The sequence below is a fragment of the Dromiciops gliroides genome, chromosome 4 (assembly GCF_019393635.1).
Source record: "Dromiciops gliroides isolate mDroGli1 chromosome 4, mDroGli1.pri, whole genome shotgun sequence".
NCBI lineage: Eukaryota > Metazoa > Chordata > Mammalia > Microbiotheria > Microbiotheriidae > Dromiciops > Dromiciops gliroides.
The window spans coordinates 200,702,738-200,726,768 of NC_057864.1; positions in this window are offsets into that span (position 1 = coordinate 200,702,738).

Here is a 24,031-nt window from a genome sequence, read left to right on the forward strand (position 1 = left end):
CTTTCACCTTTATTAGCGGTGATAAGAATAATAGCCCATTCCCCAGGTTTTAAAATCTTACTCGATCATCATTTCCCTGAGCGGAGATTCTATGCATAGCCAGAATGACAGGCGTGATGTCGTTAAATCATCTGCAGCTGCTGGCTCCTCTGCCAACAAAATCTCTCCAAGCCCCCACAGTTGGATGCCTCTCTCCTTGCCCTTGGTCCTAAGCTTCTCAAGAGCATTGGCTAAGGAACCAGGGTTCAAATCCTAGCACGGCCACTCACTGTCTATGGAACCTTGGGTATGTCACTTAACCAGCCTCAATTTTCTCAGCTGCAAAAATGAAGAGGTTGGGCTACAGGAATTCTATGTCTATCACCACAGTACCTGCCCGACACAAAGCTAGGCACACATTAAGTATTCACTGAAAATCCTTTGAAAGCCAAATGAATTTTAAGGTCATATAAGACAGGGGCACAGCAATGCAATTCAAAAATTATAATAGCCTACATTTCTAGAACACTTTCAAGTTTGTCGTTGGTGATGTTGTTGTTGTTGTTGTTGAGTCATGTTTAACCCCCACATGGGGTTCTCTTGGTAGAGATACTGCAGTGGTTCGTCATTTCCTTCTCCAGCTCATTTTACAGATGAGGAAACGGAGGCAAACAGGGTTAAGTGACTTGCACAGGATCACACAGCTAGTAAGTGTCTGAGACCAAAGTTGAATTCAGGAAGATATCTGCTGGCCTGACACTTATCCACTGCACCATCTAGCTGTCCCTATATTTTACAAATGCAGCTACCTCCCAGGAAGTGAGGATTAAAGATCATTTGTAAAGTGCTCGGCACAGTGTCTGACACATAGTAGGATCTCAAAACATTTATTGAGATCTTTCACTTCTATTCCCTCTTCCCTCCATCTATAAAATGGAGATGCTGCTGCCTGTAAAACATTCCTGAAAACCTTAAAACACCATATGCCATGATTAGCCCCTCACTTGAACACTCAGTCTTTGTTCTACCCACAATGACAGAACAGCAGTCTTGCTTGTCTGGTATAAGGGACCAAGTAACAGAGAGCAGGGCTGGATAAATTTGTGGGGATGGGGGGCACAGGCTGAGCTGGGCCTTGATAGAATTGACAGCACAGGGAGCAGTGTAAGAGGGAAGTGTGTTTGCTCATACACACAAGCTTGCTCACATGAGGTTTACAGGCATCCTCTTCCTACTGATGATCAATCTGGTTTCATTTTTTTTTCCAGGAGCAAATTAATCTGGTCTTTTTACAAGTTATCTAGGACAAATGCCTTTTCAGAGCCTTTCATATGGTAAATGGTCTTCCGAGTGTGTGTGTGTGTGTGTGTGTGTGTGTGTGTGTGTGTGTGTGTGTACTGTAAACCACATGTCCTGAATTCCCCCCCTACCTGAATTTCCTCTTTAAAATATGCTTTGTACCATCAGAGTCTCCAGATTTAGCCCTAATGGCCATATCTGCATTCAGCAACCCACTGGGGATTCTCCTCTAAATCTGATTATGTGGTATAATACAGTACAACCTGTTTCGGATTTATGGGGGGTGGGGGGAATCCACAGAAGATATAAGTGGGGCATGGGGAAGAGGGGAAAAGGGATGGGGAAGAAGACCCCAAAATGGCAGCCATGTCTAAATAAAGAATGGAAAGGGAAAGAGTGTGGGGGCCCAGAAAATAAAGGAAAGACAGAAGCCCTTACTGTGAGGATGGGATTAATGAGTCAATAAATATTTATTAATTACCTACTATGTGCCAGACACTGTGCCAAGCGCTGGGGGATACAGAGATGAGAAGAAAGCCAGAAAGCTTACAATCTAATGAAGGAAGGCAACACACCACAGGAGGCTGAAAAAGGAAGGGGGCAGTCAGTGCCAAAGGGCACTCAGCACAGGGATGTGATGGTCCAGGAGTCAAAATCAAACAGAGAAGCTGGTGGGAAATGGAGAGATGGCCAGAAAATTCTGAACCCTCTAGAAGAGGAGACTTTGGGAGGAGTTTGTATTTGTTGTTGTTGTTGTTGTTGTGCTCTGCCCTCCAATCAGAGGGGATGAATCAGACTCAAAAGGGGAGGGGAGTGTGTGGGGGGGGGGCGGGGAACATTAGCGAAAATGATCAAAAGGATGGCCGTGGGGATACCTTTCTGGGGATTTCCATAGAGGCTGTCACCCAGGATTCACCAAAGTCAAGATGGTTTAATTACAGGGAAAGTGACAAGATTGCCTCTATCCTATAATTAAGCAGGCGGGAAGGTGATGTGTAGCGAATGACTCCGTGTCACAGAAAGGAATTACCATATCCCCCAGCCAGAATAACAATTGAGGAGAGTCTGGGAATCATTGGTGAGGGGAAGGTGCTCCCCTTGCTTCTCCCATCCATTCCCCCGGCCCCATAGCCTCGGGTGCCCATGGCAGTGATCTAGTAGAGAGGAGAGCTTGGGTCCCTTGGGGGAGAAGGAAGGAACCAACGTGCCCCTTAGAGATCGATGTCTGGAGACACTCTCGCTGTGTTCCAATACTGACTGTCCCTCCAAGGGGCAGCAAAAGCGCCAACTCCTAATAAAAATTGGAAGGTGGCAGGGAGGGGGGATAGGGGAGAAGGTGAGCATTATTACCAATCAGATCCATCAGAGAGGAATTTAACCGTTCAAGGCGGGCATCCATCGCTGATAAAAATCTGTCTCCTTGTCAGTTTAAAGCGATGCTTAAAAACTTAATACATAATTTAAGCTGAGCAATTTGGTAATGGGTTTCTTCATGGCAACCGTCTGAACGCTCTGCAGCGGCTAAAAAAGCCCCAGGAGGCACAGGCTAAAATGGGGCCATCCTTCTCATACTGACCAAAGATGGAGGTGGAAATTGATGGCAGAGGAGATGTGGGAAACAATTTTCTGAGGAACAGGTGGGAGATGAGTGCACAAGAATGTTCGGGGCTGAGGATCAGGGTTCCTTTATGGAGACAGGAAAAGAGTTGAGAGAGCTTCAAATAGAGTCAGAAAGGCCTGAGTTCAAATTCTACATCAGACACTAGTAGTGGAACCCTGGGCAAATCACTTAACCTCTGTCTGCCTCAGTTTCCTCAACTGTAAAATGGAAATCACAATAGCACCATCACGTGGTGCATTGAACAGAATCAGGAAGACCTGATTCTCCTGGCAAGTCATTTAACTTCGGTCTGCCTCAGTTTCCTCAACTATAAAATGGAGATCACAGCAGCACCTACTTTGGACAATTATTATGAGTATCAAATGAAATAATATAGCTGTTCTTAAACTTTTTTTTGGTAGCATGGTCCCTTTTGGCAGTCTGGTGAAGCCTAGGGACACTTTAGAATGTTTTTAAATACAAAAAATAATATACATAGGATTACAAAGGAAACAAATTCTACTAAAATAAAGTTATCAAAATATTTAGAAAAAAAGTTCATGGTCCTTAGGTTGAGAGCCCTTTGATTAATATGTGTAATATAAGTAAACTAATTTTGGTGGTTGGGGAGTGGAGGGAGTGGGCTACAATTAATGGCAGTACTGAGCTCTGCTGATCTTTACAAGGCCCCAGTCATTTAATAGGAACTTGATGAACTTGGACCTTAGAGGTGGGTTGGGAGGAGTGTGGCTGTAAAGGCAGAGTGATTGTGGGATGCAAGTTCCACAACTTCAAAATTAGCAATGCTTGTTTAGGGGAATTTAAAGGCTTTGATCTGGAAAGTCCTGAGGGCAGAGGAAGTGAATGCAACCACTCCACTTTCCTCCTTGCCACAGGCCATAAGCCTCCAGAAGCTAAAAAGCATCATCTTTGGGGAGCTCTCAGGGCATGCGCTCAGCAGCTCCAGCCTTAGAAACCTTGACTTTTCTTAGAACCAGCCCAGAGCTGAGCACATTTGCTTTGTTAGGAGTGGGATGGTCACACTGGGCACTCAGCAGTTGGCTGCCGCTGTTCCCTTTGTTGAGGAATCCTGATGAATCTTGGTCCCCCATCCAGAGAACCGGGCAAATATCAACCAACCCCCTTCCCCCACCCTCATCTGAAATAGTCTGACTCTTGACTCCTTCCCAACATACTCAGAAGATGGGCTAATGCTTCCTGCCACTGACTCAGGGAAAGGATGTCAGAGCTGTTTTTTTCCCTCTCTGGCTCCAGGCTGTATTCTAGTTGAGGGCCCCAGTGTTAAGGGAATAAAGACCCTAGGACCCCAGCTGGAAGAACTAAGAAGCTCTATCTTTGTCACCTGATCTAGCCGGCAAAACTCACTGCCTTAAAGTACCTCAAAGGAGGTAGAGGTTATTTTCAGGGTCATTTGGGAAGACCCAGGAAAAAGAAAGTCTGAATTGCCATGATGAAAGATTTAGCAGGTCTGTCACCACAGATATAGGGACCTGCTGGAATTATTGCGGCCAAGAAGAATTGTGTTTTAGGAGCTGCCCCGGGTATTAATTTGTGGAGGGCTTATCCTGTCAGGAACACACAATACTCACAGCGTGGAGAAGTAATGCTTTAAAAGGGCCTTAAAGCCAATCGGAGGAGAGTTCAGAGCCAAAGCCCAGAAGGCGACTGATCCCCTTAGCAAGGTTTTCCAATAAGTTTGAGATGAAAAGCACGAGGCTACTGACTATTATCATCTTCAGAGACGCCCAAACCGGATCTGTCCTGATCCATTGTGCTCCCTCATGAATCATCTCGCCTCTCTCTCATGCCCAGAGTAGTTGTTTTCCGCTCCATGTGCTGTCCCAGTGTCTGAACAATGACACCAACATGGGTAGGTCTGGCAGACAGTATCATCAGCCTTCAGAGGCAACCAGTGGCACAGTTAGCCTCTTCTCCTGGGCCTCAAGCTCCTACAAATCTCCGTCAGTTGTCCTTATGAGTTTCTAAGCTCCTCAAGGGCAGAGACTGCTTTTTTTTTTTTTAATCTCCAGATCTCCATTACTTGGCACAACACTTTCAATAGAGTAGGGTCTTAATAAATGTCAGTTGTAGGGGCAGCTAGGTGGCACAGTGGATAGAGCACCAGCCCTGGATTCAGGAGGACTTGAGTTCAAATCCGGTCTCAGACACTTAACAATTACAAGCTGTGTGACCCTGGGCAAGTCACTTAACCCCAATTGCCTCATCAAAATAAATAAATAAATAAATCAATAAATCAATAAATCAATAAATCAATAAATCAATAAATCAATAAATAAATAAATAAATAAATAAATAAATAAATAAATAAATAAATAAATAAATAAATAAATGTCAGTTGTACAATGTTACTGCTCTGGTAAATGTTTAACAATCGGCTCTCTGGGAGTAAAAAAAAAATTAATCTTGACCTACTTTTAACCTTAATCTGCATCATTAACATTTTCTTTATTATTTTTTTAAGTCTAGACAATCAACAAAACAATAAATCAGGCCCTGATGTGTTGTGTAAGCACTTGCTGATTCCTGAGGTTTCAATGCTCACACTGAAAATTGAATAATGGGCTTTCCCAAGCTGGTATAAATCTCACCCATCCCATGGGTATCAAAACCCATGCTCTGCTTGCTTCAAGGTAGCCACATCTACTAGCTCAGGATTGAAGGACTTGGCACACTGAGATTTTGAAGAATCCTTTGATCCAATTTGGAAGACCCCCACTTCCTACTGCCCTACACTATAGACCTCAAAGGGATCCACCCTATTTTCTAGCTTCTTTCTCTTCCTATCTTCCCACTTTTTGGGGGGGGGCAGGGCAATGAGGGTTAAGTGACTGGCTTAGGGTCACACAGCTAGTGTCAAGTGTCTGGATTTGAACTCAGGTCCTCCTGAATCCAGGGCTGGTGCTTCATCCACTGTGCCACCTAGCTGCCAGACTTTTTGAGTCTCTCCCTGGACTTCCCACCAAGAGGAATGGACTCGATGATTTCTAAAGTCTTTCTTTTCCAGCTGTAAATTTAAGAACCTATGAAGATCCTCTATAACCAGAATTCTTCAAAGAGTCAATTTGAAGTACTACTGGCTTTCTGGCTTCCTATCCCCAAATAAACACAGTGTGCATAGAAGTATGAAGTTGAAATGTTCTTTAAAAGAGGGAAGCAGCAAATTGTAATAGAAAGGAGGAAGGAAATAAGCATTAATTAGACATCTAGTGTGGGTCACACACTGTGCTTTATAAAATATTAACTTGTATAAAGTAAATGTAAATAATATTAATGAAGTATAATATATACTTTACAAATATTACCTTATTTGATCCTCACAATACCCCTGGGAATAAGATGCTATTATTATCTTCATTTTACAGTTGAGGAAGCAGAAGTAGACAGAGGTTAAGTGACTTGCCCAGGGTCATGCAGCTACTAAATGTCTGAGGGAAGAATTGAGTTTAGGTCTTCATTAGTCCAGGTGTTAGATGGCACCATTGTGGATAAAGCACCATGTCTGAAGTCAGGCAGACATCTTCCTGAGTTCAAATTTGGCCTCTGACACTTACTAGCTGTGTGATCCCAGGCAAGTCACTTCACCCTATTTTCCTCAGCTTTCTCATCTGTAAAATGACCTGGAGAAGGAAATGGCAAACCATTCCAGTATCTTTGTCAAGAAAACCCCAAATAGGCTAACGAAGAGTTGGGCATGACTGAGAAATGGCTGAACAACAACTTTGTGAATCCAGTTCTAGACGTCTCTCCTCTACCCTGCCAAGAAAGAGCCACGAATGATTTAGAGTCAGAAATACTTGGGTTCAAATCTAAGTTTTACTAACTGCCTGGGTGACCTTGGGCAAAACACTTAACCTCTGTGACTCAGTCTCCACATTCATAAAATGAGGGAACTAGATGAAGTGCTGGTCCCTTCCAGCTCTAAAATCTCTAATGCTAAAACTTTACCCACGTTCCTGCCTTTAGAACTAATTCTAGATAGGGGAAAGGAGGAAGAGACAATCTGGGGCCTGGAGAACAAATTGTTCATAGCCCATCCCACTCAAAAAGCTCTCCAGTTTAGAAGATTCTATATCATGGATCAATGTCCTATACTTCTCTTTTTTCCAGACCTAAAATATAGGGCTTTAATGTAAGGAATCCAGCCAGGAGAGTTGTCGCAGTCCTTGGTGTTAATTTTCTTGTCTATGGGGATGTGGTTTCCATTGAAGTTTGCCACAATAATGCATATTTAGTGGAATTGTGAGCTAGTCCAAAGATTCTGGAAAATAATTTGGTATTATATTAGAAAAATTATTAACCTTTGAATCAATGACATATACTACTAAGGAGGACAAAGATGGGGGGGGTGGGTAGGAGAAGAAAGTCACACATATACAAAAAATTTCATAACATTTTTCACAGTGGCAAAGAGGTGGAAACAAAATGAGTTGTTCTTGACTGGGGATTATAATGGCACCCAGATTCCAGGGGTTTTGTGAGGATCAAATTAGACAATATTATATCAGCAAGGTGTCTTTCATATAGTAGGCAGTTTATTTATTCATTCATTTACTTATTTATTTGTTCATTAATTTATCCATGTATTTATTTATCTACCTATCCATTTATTTATTTAGTTTCATTTCATTTCATTTTATTTTTTGCAGGGCAATGAGGGTTAAGCGACTTGCTCAGCGTCACACAGCTAGTAAGTGTCAAGTGTCTGAGATTGGATTTGAGCTCAGGTCCTACTGAATCCAGGGCCAGTGCTTTATCCACTGTGCCACCTAGCTGCCCATAGTAGGCAGTTTATAAATGATTATTCCTATCTCTTTCCCCCTTCTCACTTCCTTCTAATTGATACAGTATTTTTTGGGGGAGGAATCCAACAATCCCCTGGTGATTCATGACCCCCCCCCAGAGAAAAGGTAGACCCCAGATGCAGAATGAGGCTTATGTGGTTTAACACAGCCAATGTATTACTTTGTTTTGCTTGGATGTATTTCCTTGTTCGGAGAGAGGATGCTGATGGGCACAGTGTGGGGAGTGGGGAGTCATTGGGAAGGGACAACAAATGGGAAAAGAGATCATCAATAGAACATTAATTTTTTAAAATGTTTACCAAAAGTCACATCCTCATGTTGCAAAGAGAGACATGAGTACAACTGGGGGTGATTCTCTCTCACATGTTTACATCAGCCTATCATCCTCCTTCCAAGCTAGTTTTCCTCTTCTGAAGCTTGTTGTATCTTGGCTCTTTCCCCCTTCTCATTATTATTTTTCACCACTTAGCACAGTGTCTGGCACATTGGAGGCCCTTCATAAATTCTTGTTATCCTTCCCTTCCAATCCACTCCTGTCAATTCAGATCCCCATATAACCGAAACATATAGCCATGGGACCCAGATGGCTCTGGAGGAGAGAGTGAGGTTGGTGACCTTGCACAGCTCTTCCTCACTTAAATCCAATTCAGGGCAAGTCGTGACATCACCTCCTGATGTCATGGTCCTCTCCAAGAATGAAGGACAAACAACAACAACAATAGTAGTAGAGGTTGGCTGGGGGAATACCAGTTTTGGAAGGGAATAGGAGACATGGCTCAAGTTATAAGATATCTCTGGGTGGTGTCTGACAGTCCCCAGCCTATGATCTAGAGGATGTCGAGACAGGGGAATAGATCCTGAGAAGCAGTAACAAGTTGTTCGTTCTCCCTGCCCCCTACACACACACACACACACACACCAGGTAATTGGAATAGAATCTAGTTTGTTAAAGGTCTCCTTGAAATTTGAAGCAAGGTGTGCTTGCCATTTGGAGCCTGGTATCTTAGAAATCATCTTATGATATAGGCCCTGCCGGGCTGTCTCTGTGGCTAATGAGGATGCTTCAGGCTCTGGGAGATTCCATGATGACAGCTTGCTTATAGAATCATAGATTTTGAGGAAGAAGGGTCCTCAGAAGCCATTCACTCCAATTCTCTCATTTTACAAAAGAAGAAATTGAGTCAAAGTCATTTGTTCAAGGTCACACAGGTGGTTAAGTGTCAGAGCTGGTATTTGAATCCAGCCTTTCTCTCCCAACATAAACACTACATGAATAGAATAGAGGGGGTTGGTTGGCAGAGTAGATAGAACGCTAGACTTGAAGTCAGGATGACCTGAGTTCAAATCCTGTCTTAGACACTTTATTAGACATAAGACCCTGAGGAAGTCACTTAATTTCTGTTTGTCTCAGTTTCCTCGACTGTCAAATGGGGATAATAAAAACATCTACCTCCCAGGGTCATTGTGAAGAACAAATGAGTTAACGCATGTACGATGCTTTGCAAATTTCAAGTAAATATGAGGGCTGTACAAATAAATGCTAGATAATAGGTTGAAAGGGAGCTCAATGGAAGGCACAGTGTTATTAGGAATTAGAAGACCCTGGTTCAAATTTAAGTTCTACTAAACTGCCTGTGTGGCCTCGGTCCAGGTCCTTTAAATCTCTCATGATTCCGTTTCCTCCTCTATACAATGAGGAGCCCACTGACTTCAAAGCCGGCCCCTTTCCCACAACCCCCCCCACCCCGTGCTGTGCCTCTTCAGTAGGTACCGTTTGGAATAATAACTGACATTTATCAAACACTTTAAATAGGTAAGAGCAAAGATGTGCCGGAGGAGAGACCCCTGAGACACAAGGACAGTTAGCTTTTCCCAGGGGCCTTGCCCAAAGTCACACAGTAAACAGTCGAGCCCAGATTGGAAGGCAGGTCTTTCTGACTTCAAAGTCAATGCCCTTTCAGCTACACCTCACCCTCCTCCTGCCTTGCAGCCAATGGGAGTCACCAAGAGAGAATGTAAATGAAAACCCAAGAAAAATTTTTACCCATCAGTTTGGGGACTGGTGGGGGGGAGGATGAGGGGGAGCTGAGAGCCATGAGCTCCCTTCCACTGCACAGGAACTGGCTCTCTCTCAGCACAGCAGAGTCAGGCACCAGAGGGGCAAGTGCCCTGTGCCCTCCATAGTAATTTGCATTCTGTGCTTTCCTGAGAGAGCAGCAGTGACCTGAGTTCCTGAACAGCCAGCAACTGAGAGCTTTGCCTGGCCTGTTCTCAGAAGGGGAAGGGAACAAGCATTTATTAAGTGTCTTCTATGTGTTAAGCACTTTACAGATATTATCTCATTTGACCCTAGGAGGTAGATGCTGTAGAGTCCCATTTTACAGTTGAGAAAACTGAGACAAAAAGAGGTTAAGTGCCTAACCCAGAAGCACACAGCTAGGCAGCATACTTGGGTCTTCCTGACTCCAGGACCAGAGCTCTATCCATTGTACCTCCTAGCTGCCTTTGGGGAGGTTGTTTCTCTGGCATTCAAAGCCCTTCATAACCTGCCCCTCTACCTTCTCCCCCCTCCTCCCACCTTCCTAGTCTTCTTATATTTCATTATCCTCTACAAAATCTACAAATCCAATGACACCGGTCTCCTCCCTGAAGACACATCGTATCTCCTGACTCTGGGCATATTCTTGTTTTTGTTTTTGTTTTTTGGCAGGGCAAGGAGGGTTAAGTGGACTTGCCCAGGGGGTCACACAGCTAGTAAGTGTCAAATGTCTGAGGTCAGATTTGAACTCAGGTCCTCCTGAATCCAGAGCTGGTGCTTTATCCACTGTGCCACCTAGCTGCCTCCAGGCTCTGGGCATTTTTACTGGCTGTCCCCCTTACCTGGAATGCTCTCTCTTGCTCTCTCTCTCTCTCTCTCTCTCTCTCTCTCTCTCTCTCTCTCTCTCTCTCTCTTCATCTGTACCTCCTGGCTTCTCTGACTTCCTTTGATTCCCTGGTAAAAATCCTCCTTTTACAAGAAGCCTTTCCTGATCTCCCTTAATTCTAATGCCTTCCCTTTCTTTATCTCTTATTTCATACACACATACATGTGTGTACAAATTCAGGCTGCCTGTGTGTACATATGTATATACATATGTGTATACATACATACATACACACACACATACCTGCACACAGGCAGCTAGATGGCTCAGTGGATAGAGCACTTGGGCTGCAGACAGGAAGACCTGGGTTCAAATCCAGCCTCCAACACTTACTAGCTATGTGTCCCTGGGCAAGTCACTTAACTTCTGTTGTCTTTAATCTGCTGGAGAAGGAGATGGTGAACCATTCCCAGTATTGTTGCCAAGAAAACCCCATGGACATTATTGGTGTGCAATAGTCAACAGGGTCATGAAGAGTTGGACGAAATAGACACATGGAGACATATATGTTGTTATTTTTCATAAAAGGTCAGAGGACCTAGGAGGGACCTTAACAATTCCTATCTAGTCTAGCCCCCATAAAGATTTATATCTATCTGTCTGTCTGTTCATCCATCCATCAGTCCATCCATTTATCTGTAAGTAAAATAGTACATAGTAAAGACTTACAGAGATGTATATAAATGTGGATGTGTTCTGTATGTATATATGTGTATCAATATCTATTTCTGTATATGTATATCTATCTCCATCTCCATATCTATCTATCATCTATTATCTATCTATCCATCTTTTTCTTCATCTATCTACATATGTGTGGTTTATTTTGAATAGTTATTTGCATGTTGTCTCACCATTAGATTATGAGTTCCTTGAGACCAGGGACTGTCTTTTCCCTTTCTTTGTACCCTCAGCATAGTGTCTAGCACATAGTACATCCTTAATGCATGCATATTGACTGACTCCTCAAATAGATCGCCTCTCTCACATACAAATACACACCTTTCTGGTTCTCATTTCAAAAGCCAATGTCATTTATCAGCATACTTGGATTAATCTTGATAGAATTCTGGTCCCTGTTCAAATGGATCAGGATGCAAATGAGGGATTAATATGCAAGGTAGGTAAGAAAGATTCTACCTTCTACCTACCCACCGACTCAGGCCTTTCTCATTTTCCTTTTTCTAGGGTATCTTTTGGAAAGTAGAAAGGATTAATGCTCATTTTCTGGGGTGATAACTTAGTAGGTGGGTTTGGCTGATGGTTTGCCATAGCTGGGAATAAACTTCCTTTTCCCTGAGCCCATCTGCTTCGGTTTGATTGGGAGAGTTTTGTAAAGGAGATAGTCTGGGAAAAATATGGGAGCTGGCTGGCTTGGTGTTTGCCAGGTGGGAGTTTGTTATGGCCCAAGGGGGATAGTGTGTAGCTAAGAGTGGGGCATAAAGTCTCACAGGAAGAAGATGAAGAGGAGGTCTGGATCACTGAAGAAAAGGAAGCTGTTAGGATATTGAGGGGAACCCTAGTACATTTAAAAACAGTACTGCAGGTAGGCTTAGAAAACATAGATTTATATCCTGGCTCTGTGGATTATTATTTGTGTGAATTTTCCCCCCTCAGTTTCCATATCTATGAAAGGGGTTATTGAATTAGATTGTCTCTGAATTGCCTTCCAAGTCTGAGAGCCCATGATGAGAGAGCTAGGAGAGGGAGGGACAGACTGATGAAAGACTTTGATTGGACAGGAAGGTTCTAAGTGGAAGTGAAGTTTGTTCTCTTGGCAGCAGGAGAAAAGGAGCTTTGGGGGGTTGGGTTAGGCAACAGATCTGGAGACTGTCTTACCCCCACTCTGATGCTCAAAAGTGAGATGTTCATACCGAGGGACCAAAGAAACACCTCCCCTTGTCTGACCTCTCTGATTTCTGGGCAAAATGAGAAGAGAAGAGAAGAGAAGAGAAGAGAAGAGAAGAGAAGAGAAGAGAAGAGAAGAGAAGAGAAGAGAAGAGAAGAGAAGAGAAGAGAAGAGAAGAGAAGAGAAGAGAAGAGGAAGAGAGGAGAGGTGAGGAGGGGAAGGCAGGGAGAGGAGAGGGGACATAGACTTTTCTCACTCTTGGTGACCATTTTCCAAAAATATGAAACTTGGAACCTGGGAGTTTATAGCATGGAATCATAAAATTGCAGGGCTAGAAAGGAACTTAGAGGTCATTTAAGACAATCCTCTCTTTTTACATGTAAGGAAATTGAGCTTTGGAGAGGAAAATAAAATAATCTCAAATTATATAACAAATCAGTGGCAGAGGGGGCAGCTGGGTAGCACAGTGGATAAAGCACTCAGGAGGACCTGAGTTCAAATCTGGCTTCAGACACTTGACACTTGCTGGCTATGTGATCCTGGGCAAGTCACTTAACCCTCATTGCTCCACAAAACAAATCAATGGCAGAGCTAGCTGAGACTAGATCCCAGGTCAGTCAGTCAATCAATAAGCATTTATTTAGTGCTTATTATGTTCCAGGCACTGAGCTAGGCACTAGGAATACAAAGAAAGGCAAAAACAAGAGTCCTGCCCTCAAGGATCTTACATTCTAATAGGTGAAACAATATGCAAAAGAAATTGTAAATATAGGTGCCAAGAATCTGTACATCATATCTGTGAAGGGAATTAAGGGAATATTGAACAGGCTTCCTACAGCTGGTGTGGGTGACATGGTAATGACCACAGTCAAAAAGGGGAAACCAGAGCTCCGGAAGAAGGTTCATCCAGCAGTGGTAATAAAGCAACGGAAGTCATATCAGAGAAAAGATGGTGTGTTCCTATACTTTGAAGACAATGCAGGGGTTATAGCAGACAATAAAGGTGAGATGAAAGGTTCAGCTGTGTCAAGATAATGGAATGTAATTAATTTGATCATTGACAATGCTATGCTAAGGATTAGTAAGAATCCAGCAGTTCAACAGCTAAAGAAGTCAATCTAGCTTTCCAGACCAGAGTCCAGTTTGCTCCTGATGACCACTCCAAGAAGACAAGAGCTCAGAGACTTTATATGAACAGTTTTGTTTTGTTTTGTTTTTCTCCTTCTGTTATAATATACACCATCTATAACATGTACTCTCTGCAGAGGCCCTCCCTTTGCAAGACCAATGTCAAAGCATCGCATTCATGAGGGACTGCCCCTCTGGACAAAACTTTTCTCTCTCCCTTTTCTATATTGATATTAACATATTGTTTGTTAGCATAGGATGTGTTTCATCAAGGAAAACCCTGTTCCTAGAAAAAACAAAGGGGGGAATGTGTCAAGATAATGGAATGTGATAGATGAGATTTAGCAGATATTCAGGGGCCCACCTGGAGATTAATTTAAACTGATTGAATTGGATAAGGCGACTGACTGCTGAATGGATTACTGGCTGACTTCTAGTTAAGCACATCTGGCTGGATACTTAAAGGTACTTAAGAAAGTAATTGTTCTCAGAAGCAAACAACTTTGAACTTTGACCACCTTTGGGCCCAGTGAACCAATGAATTTGAATGACACTAGCCAATCAGCTTGAAGAACCTCCCATTTCTGGGAGGGGAACAGGAAGGAGGAAGCAGACACTGTGGAGAGAGCTCAGCCTCTTTGGTTTTGAGACATCAGCGTGGTGGCAGGGAACTTCACAGGGGAGTTTAGGAAGGCAAGGATTTCAGGCTATAAGAAATCTGTTCTCAATCTTTCTCTTTCATTTACTATCTTTCAATAAACCCTTAAAAAACCTAAACTCGTTTATCAATGATTTTAGTCAGTTTCCCCCAAAACTGGGGGGACAGATTAGAACCCACATTTAGAATTTTAAATTAAACACAGCCATCACAGGATCTGTTGCTAAGGAGTGTGCTGACTAGTGGCCCAGGATTGCATCTAATGCCAGAAGCATTGCTTGATTCTCCTAAAGTCCACTTGTAAAAGCACCTCATGAAAATGCCAACTGATTTGCTTTTTTCTTGTTTCCTTCATGTGAACAAACTCTCCCCAGACCATCTCTCCCCTTCCCCCTCCCCCAGTCTATTTCTCCTATGCCTCAACCCTCTTTTAAAGATGTCATCATGGGTTAGTTAGGTGGCACAGTGGACAATGCACCAGCCCTAGACCCAGGAGGCCCCAAGCCCAAATCCAGCCCCAGACATAAGACACCCCACCCTGCTTGCCCCACAAAGAACAAAACATAAATGCTTTACAGATATCATCCCTTCATATTCAGTTCAGACCTGTGTCCTCTGTTAATTCCTTACTGAGATAGTTCTTATAAGTTTGAAGTATTATCTTCCCATGTAGGAATATAAACAGTTTGATCTTTTAATATACCTCATGAAGTCTTTTTCTTGTTTATCTTTTTATGCTTCTCCAGGGTCTTGTATTTGAAAGTCAAATTTTCTATTCAGTTCAGGTCTTTTCATAACAAATGCCTGAAAGTCTTCTTTCTCATTGAAATTCCATTTTTTCCTCTGAAAGATGATGATTAGTTTTGCTTGGTATGTGACTTTTGGCTGTAGTCCCAGTTTCTTTGCCCTCTGGAATATCATATTCCATGCCCTTAGGACCTTTAATGTAGAAGCTGCTAGATCTTGCTTTATCCTTATTGGAGCTCCACAGTATTTTAATTCCTTTTTTCTAGCTTCTTGCAATATTTTCTCCTTGACCTGTGAGTTCTGGAATTTGGCTATAATATTCCTGGAGGTTTTCCTTTTGGGATCTCTTTCAGGAGGTGATCGGTGGATTCTTTCAATTTCTATTTTAGCTTCTGCTTCTAGAATATCAGGGCAATTTTCCCTCACAATCTTTTGGAGGATGGTGTCTAAGCTCTTGTTTTAGTCATGGTTTTCAGGTAGTCCAATGATTTTCAAATTATCTCTCCTAGATTTATTTTCCAGGTCAGCTGGTTTTCCAAGGAGATATTTCACATTGCCCTCTATTTTTTTCATTCAATTGAATTTGCTTTACTGTGTCTTGGTTTCTCATAAGGTCACTAGCTTCCATTTGTTCAATCCTAATTCTTAGGCAATTATTTTCAGCAGACAGTTTTTTAATCTCCTTTTCCATTTGGCTTTTCAAACTGTTGACTTTTTTCTCATGACTCTCCTGCATTGCTCTCATTTCTCTTTCCATTCCTTCCTCTCTTTCTCTATATCTTCATTCTATCTCTCCTACTTTTTCTTCAAAGTCCCTTTTGAGAGCTTCCATGACCTGTTCATATTTTTCTTGGAAGTTTTGGATGTTGGAGATTTGACCCTGTTATTATCTTCTTCTTCTGAGGATGTATTGTGGTCTACCTTTCCCCCAAAGAAGTTTTTGATGGTCTTCTGCTTTCTCTGACTACTCATCCTGGCTTACTATTTCTCGGCTTTTTACTCCTTCTTAAAGTGCAGTGCTGCTTCCGGGACACACTGTTGGTGCTACAGCATGGCCCAGGGGGTGATTGGGCTTCTTCTCAGCCTGCCTAGCTTGTGAGTAATCACAGCCACTTTCTCTTTGACCCAGAAACAGAAGTCTGATTGAACTCTGATTCTCTATGGTCGGAAGCTTGGCGTACTTTTGCTGCTCCCCCACTGAGCCACCACCACTCAATTCAGCCCACTGATTCAGACCCAGGGTGCTATGCCCCAACTCCAGTAGATACTACCTCCACTTCACCCTGGCCTACCACTGAACCCCCTCACCAGTCCATGATCAGAACCTCAGAAGCTGCTGGTGCTGAAGACTCTGACATGTGCTGGAAGCAGTGTCCCTGGCTGGGTCCAGACTGTGTGCTGAGCTGTTTAGCCTCATCAGTAGGTGAACAGAATTGCCCGCTTTTGCAGAGAAATAGTCTTATCTTCCTCTGTTCTTATGTGCAGTAGGCTGTTGTGGGTTTTCCCAACTGATTTGAAAAAAAAAAGCAATGGGAGGTGGGAGCAAGGGAAAGGCCTCCTACTGAAGATAAGTCTTGAAGGAAATCAAAGAAGCTAGGATCAGAGTTGAGGAGGGAGAGCATTCAAGGCAGCTATAAATGTTCAGAGTAAGACTTGAAGAACAACAAATAGGTCATTGTAGCTGGATCGTAGGGTGTGCAAGGGAGAGAAGAGTTTAAGGAGAATGGAAAGAACCAGGCTGTTCAGGGCTTTAAATAATGAGAGTTGGCCATTGCCATTGTCTTGACTTTTGTCATGCCACTGGACTCCAATGACTCTAGAGGAAAGAGTGTGAGGCTGATGACTTTGCACAGTTCTCTCTTACTTAAATCCAATTCACTATCAAGTCATGATATCACCTCCTGATGTCATGGCCCTCTTCAAGAATGAAGGATGAACAACAACAAACAAATAAATGATGAGCAACATTTTATATTTTATTTTGGAGGTAATAGAGAATGATTGGAGTTTTTTGAGTAAGGGGGTGACCTGTACTTCAGGAAAACACGTTGGCAGTTAAGTTTAGGATGGATTGGAGTACAGAGAAACTTGAGGCAGGGAAACCAATTAGAAGATTATTGTAATAGTTCAGGTGTGAAGTGATAAGGTCCTGGACTAGGGTGGTGGCACTGTGAGTGTACATGCAAGGTGTTGTGCAGGTAGGAACAATATAATTTGACAACAGAGTGGATATGCATAGGTCTGGGTAGCAGGGAGATTGTAGAGCCTTCAACAATAGGAATGTTGGGAAAGGTTGTGGGGGGAATATAACGAGTTCTGTTTTAGACATGCTGAATTTGAGATACCTATGGGACATCCAATCTGAGATGTCCCAAATGCAGTTGATAATGCAAGACTAGAACTCAGGAAAAAGACTAGGGTTGGGTATCTAGACCTGGGGAACTAGACATGGCTTTTGAACCCATAATAGCTGATGTCATCTGACAGAGCGAGATGGTACACAGAGAGAAGAGGATCCAGGATAGAGCCTTGAGGACAACCATGGTTAGAAAGTGTGACCTGGGTGAAGAACCAGCAAAAGAGAGGGTGATCAACAGTATCTAATGTTGCAGAGATCTCACAAAGGATGAGGACTGAGAAGAAGCCATCATGGTAACTTTGAAGAGAGTAGTTTCACAATTTAAATCCCTACTTGACAGGGTGCTTCAGTTCCATTGTTTGTTGTTAGAGGATCAATGATATCAGGAGGGTGATGTCTTGACTCACAAGTGAGTTGGATTTAAGTGAGGCAGGGCTGTGCAAAGTCATCAGCCTCCCTCCTACAGGACATAATCTAGGCACCCATTTCAATGGTATATGTATATCACCAGTACACAAGTAAATAATCATAAATAACAACAACAAAATCATTTCAGCCGTAGTAGTATCAATGGGCAATAATACATATGGAATCAGGAGCATATGTGCAAATTTTCACACAAGCAAAATGAGGCATATCAAATATACAGAGGTAGCTACATTCCTTGCAAGATACTAGCAACGGTTAACACATGCATCAATCCATACCAACAAAGGCCATGATAAACACAAGGCACACATTGCATGTGCAAGAATTAGTATTACCATCTGGCTACACATGTAGCCACTTTTCCTGTTTCCCTTGAAAGATCATAAATTAGCCTAGCCACAAGTGAGATGGTTCTAGGTCTTCTGTGTTATACTCATATTTCCACATCTGTAGCTGAGCTGGATGACAAAACAGGACAATCACAGTTATTATTATAGTGATAGGCTAGCATTCCTGGACTTGAACTTATTGAGAGTTCAAAAAGTCAGTATTTTTTTGAGGGGGAAAGTGGGAGTTAAGACACTTACCCAGGGTCACACAGCTAATAAGTGTCTTAGGCTAGATTTGAACTCAGGTCTTCCTGATTCCAGGGCTAATGCTCTATCCACCATACCACCTAGCTGCCCCAGACATCAGTATTTCTAAGTTCTATGGTTTGTTTCTATACCCCAATTATCTCTACAGCTGAGGTTCTTCTATGCAGAAAATGTGCTTCCCCTGTGATCATCCTTTGTCCTCCAACTGGATGAATTCAGTTCTAGACAAAATTGTTGACTTCAGTACAACTGCTTCAATTATACCTTCTGAGCTATCATCTGGCCCAGATAATCTTGCCATACAATTGGTGGGCAGTCTTCTCTTCAGAGCCTGTTTAATTGACCATCATTTAAAAGCAGCAGGAAAAGAATCAGTAGATAGAAAGAGATTTAAGATTCTTGGGAAAGGTGGGTGATTGATAGGGCAATCTGCTGGAGAAGATAGAAGAGCACGGGATCAAGGGTACATGTTAAGGAGTTGGCCTTGGCAAGAGGGACTGTTTATCAGAAACTAGGGGAAGAGGCAGTAGGGATGATGTCAAGGCATTGTGAAGTAAAAAAATAGGAAGGAAAGGGAACTCATATCTAATAGCTTCAGTGTTCTCAATAAAAGCAGAGGTGCTCAGCTGAGAGTGAAGGTAAGAGGAATTGTGGGAGGCTTGAGGAGAGAAGAGAAATTTTGAGATAGCTTTCCTGGTGAGTGATATAGGGAATTAGGGAAGAATAAAATGATTGCCTTGTGGCAGTGAGGGCCCAGTTGAAGCTGGATAACATTTATAGAATACCTTATCAGCATCATTGTGTGACTTCTTCCAGATCCATTCACTCAATTAGGAATGGAGGAGGTAGATTATGAGAATGTTCCAGCTCTGTGGTTGTTGAGAAATGAGCAGTAATAGGACAAAAGGGTTAGAGATTTAAGAGTTGGTGACAGTGTGGAACTGAATTTGTTAACTATAGAGATGGGATTAGGAAGGGAATAAAAAGTATTCAAAAAAGGGGTAATGAACTAATAAAGTAATAAAGGATAAAGGATGGAGGGACCAGAGGTCACAATGAAGATGTAAGAGAGATAAGAAGGAAGGAAGGAGGGAAGGAAGGAAAGAAGGAAGAAAGATAGGAAGGAAGACAGGAAGGAAGGAAAAGAGAAAGGAAGGGAGGGAGGGAGGAAGGAAGGAAGGAAGGAAGGAAGGAAGGAAGGAAGGAAGGAAGGAAGGAAGGAAAGAAGACAGTAAGGAAGAGAGGAAGGAAAGAATGAAGACAGGAAGGGAGATAGGAAGGAAGACAGGAAGGAAGGAAGGAAAGAAAGAAAGAAAGAAAGAAAGAAAGAAAGAAAGAAAGAAAGAAAGAAAGAAAGAAAGAAAGAAAGAAAGAAGGAAAAGAGAAAGGAAGGGAGGGAGGGAGGAAGGAAGGAAGAGAAGAAGGAAGGAAGACAGGAAGGAAGGCAGGAAGGGAAAGAGAAATGAAGGAAGAGAGGGAGGAAGGACGGAAAGAAAGAAAGAAAGAAGGAAGGAAGGAAGGAAGGAAAAGAGAAAGGAAGGAAGGGAGGAAAGAAGATAAGAAGGAAGGGAGGAAGGAAGAGAGGAAAGAAGGGAGAGAGGAAGGAAGGAAGGAAGGAAGGAAGGAAGGAAGGAAGGAAGGAAGGAAGGAAGGAAGGAAGGAAGGAAAGAAGAACTTATGAAATACTTACCATTGGGGCAGCTAAGTGGCACAGTGGATAGAGCACTGGCCCTGGATTCAGGAGGATCTGAGTTCAAATATGGCATCAGGAACTTGACACTTACTAGCTCTGTGACCCTGAGCAAGTCACTTAACCTTCATTGCCCCCCCCCAAAAAAAAAGAAAGAAAAAAGAAATACCTATTTACTATTTACCAGGCACTGTGTTAACTGCTTTAAAAATATTATCTCAATTGATCCTCATAATAAACCTGCAAGGTAAGTATTGTTATTATTATCTTCATTTTACAGTTGAGGGAACTAAGGAAGACAGAGATTAAGTGACTTGCCCAGAGTCCCAAAGTAACTGTTTGAAGTCATATTCAAACTCAGACCTTTCAGAATCCAATGCCCAACACTTTGTCCTCTGTAACACCTAGTTACCTTTAGGTGAAAGATGGAATCAATCAATTACTCAAAAAGTATTTAAGTGCCTACTATGTGCCAGACACGATGCTGAATGGTTAGAGGTTAATGTCAGATAGAGAATGCCCTTTTTATCTTAGAAGTAGAATGTTGTGGGTAATGGTGAAATCCATACTGTAACTATAGTGGAGTAAGGGAGTTAGACTGGGGGTTTAAAAAGACTGAGGAAATAGAAGTTTAAAGAGTTAGAGACAGTGTCATCATGGCTCTTAAAGTCCCTTAGTGTAAGGAAAGGAGTTGGGGAAGAGAGGAAGACAATGAGTCAGGTGCTAAATTCCTTTAGAAAGAAGAGAAAATGACTTGGAGATTGGTAGATCACAGCTACTATGATCTGAAAAGGGGAGAAAAATTGATATTGTGAACTTGAAAGAAGGAGAAGTTAACGAACAATGCCAGCAAAGGGAGAGTATGGAAGTGGCAATGGAAAGTAAGGAGAAGTCAAATTCTCCTTCCAGGAACAATGTGTATGGGCTATGAATGAAGCTACAGCTAGTGCTGGAGATGATAACCAGGTTTACAGAGTCATCTGGGGGAAGCTGGGTTGCACTGAGGGCAAACTGAAGGAAAGATGCTCAGACTAAGAGGTCCAAGATGGAGGGGAGTTCGCTCACGATGGAATGGGAATTTCAGAGGGCACAGTAGAAAGGGCTCTGGGAGTATAGTCAGAGTAATACATGGGGCATAATACGTGGGACTGAGGAAGATAGGGGTGAGGGATGGGGATAATTTTCTTCTAAGTGGATGATGATTGAGGAATGTAGGCTTAGGGCATAGGATTTTGTTAGCCATATATATTGCAAATGACTGATAATGCTGACAGTCTCCAAGAGGTATTGCCAGAAAAGGTCAGGTGTTGGTCCCACTGCTGGCTCCACCTTAAGGCTGATGGTTATGTGGGGGTGGGGAAGCAGTGGTGCAGCTGGACTTCCCCCAGATAGTAGAAGGGCACTGGTTGGGGTCTGGGCCTAGGCTTGGTAAATGGCTGAAAAACCTTGGAGATAGGTCCATACTGGCAAAAATCTATCTGGGTAGATGAAAGTTGTCTTTTCCTAGTCTTCCCCTGTCAGAGAAACCTATTAGTATTCATTGTCTAGGGCTAACACTGAGAATCACCAGTTGCCCAAGAGACAATGCAGAATATCTTGAACTCTTGGCACGGTGTACTAGTTAGTTTTGGTTCTCTTATTCCCACGTTCATACCCTCACATCCTTTTCCCATACCACTTCTATCAGTGATGCATGCAAACTGATGGACTGTGATGATGACATTAACCAGCTCTTTTATCAGATGGTGTCTGAGCTCTTCTACCACAAGTATGAGAAGCTTTCTAGATGATCCTCAGAAAAAGCAGGAGTGAGTGATTGCTCACTCCTGTGATCTGTGAGTTGCTCCTCAGGCACACTTCACATTGCACTAATTTTATTCAACACCCATTTATTAAGCACCTACTATGTGCCAGGCACTGTGATAAACACTGGGGGTACAGAGAAAGGCAAAAGATAATCCTCAATCTCAAGGAGCTCACAGTCTGATTGGAGACAACTATATGAAAACATGTTATATACTGGATAGATTGGAAATAATAAATAGAGGGAAGGCATTAGCATTAAGGGGGATTGGAAAAGGCTTCCTATAGAAGATGGGATTTTAGTTAAGACTTGGAGGAAAGCAGGGTAGCTAGGAGACATATAGAGATGACTAGGGAGAGCCTTTCAAGAGTGGGAGACAGCTTCTGAAAATACCTAAAGTGTAGAGATGGAGTGTCTTGCATGAAGAATATCAAAGAGGACCATGTCAATGAGAATGTGTCAGTTATCTTGCTGAACTTCCTCCTCAACTGATCCTTCCAATGGAAAGTCAGCTGAGTCCAACTTCTTGGCATCCACTTTTGAAATGTCAATGCTTTGACTGTGCTCCCTTGTCTTTCTTTATTTTTTCTTTTTTCTTTTCTTTTCTTTTCTTTCCTTTCTCTTTCTTTCTTTCTTTCTTTCTTTCTTTCTTTCTTTCTTTCTTTCTTTCTTTCTTTCTTTCTTTCTTTCTTTCTTTCTTTCATGGCAATGAGGGTTGAATGACTTGTCCAGGGTCACACAGCTTGTAAGTGTCAAGTGTCTGAGGCTGGACTTGAACTCTGGTCCTCTTGAATACAGGGCTGGTGCTTTATCCACTGTGCCACCTAGCTGCTTCAATATTTTCTTCTAGGCTTCTTCATATGTAACAAGGCTTACCAAAGAAGGAGCTGAGGTGTTAGAATAACTGACCCCTCCCCAAGGGGAAGACTAACCAAGACACTAAGAAAACCCTACTCATTAATAATAATAATAACAAGTACTTATAGGATTAAAAATATTTCTTTCATATCACTCCTGTTAGGCAAAGAGTATTAATATAATAACATTATATTTAATAATATCCCCATTTTACAGATGAGAAAACTGAGGCTTAGCATGTTTAAATGACTTATTCTGGGCCATATAGCTAATGTTAGAGTTCAGGTCTTCTGCCTCCATGTCCAAGGAGCCTACTGCTCCACTATGTGATTGTTTTTCACAGTGTCTAGCTAAAGTAGTCTAGTCATTCGCTCACCACTTTACTTTATTTTTTGAGGCAATGGGGATTAAGTGACTTGCCCAAGGTCACACAGCTACTGGCTGAGGCCATATTTGAACCTGGGTTCTGCTGGTGTTCTATCCACTGTTACCTACCTGCCGTGCTCCCTATTTTAAAAAAATTAGAACACTGGCTTTCTCCTCTCTCTCTCTCTCTCTCTCTCTCTCTCTCTCTCTCTCTCTCTCTCTCTCTCTCTCTCATATCCCTTTCCCCTATTCATATTAGAATTTATGAAGAGACCACAGTCATACACCCCTAAGGTGGCCCTCACCAATGGTGTTTTGGAATAACATTATTATGATTATCTTTAAATCCCATCACAAATCATCAGATTCCATAAAAAGCTTTGATCAGTTTCTCACCTTTAACAATTATAGCAGCATTGGGCATGTAGAACTAATATTCTCTAATGTCATTTTGCCTAACATGGTGTTTCTGTATAACCTGTTAGGTCAGTCTTGCTAGTATGTATGTATGACCTCTATAATCTCACACTCTTCAACTGGGCACAAGTTGAAAATGCTAAACAATTCCTGCTTCAAAAGCCAAGGAAATGGTCCCTTTCGAGTACTGGTGGGACCAGGTACTTTCTCATTGGGTTTCCAATGGAAAATGCAATCACCATAGCTACTCAGCTGGTGTCCCTCTTGAGCCTTGTCCTTAGGAATTCTGCTTTAATTTAACCTTCTCTATCCTGCCTTTGAACATATGAGTATAGGATCCCCTAATGTCTGGGTGGCTGCTGCTCTAGCTTCTCCTCTCTAACTCTTCTTTCCCATCTGAAAAACCATTTTCTTAAGCTACCTTCTTAACTCTTACCAATATCCCAATCCTCTTTCCACTGTAGTGTCTTTAGCCTACCTGAAG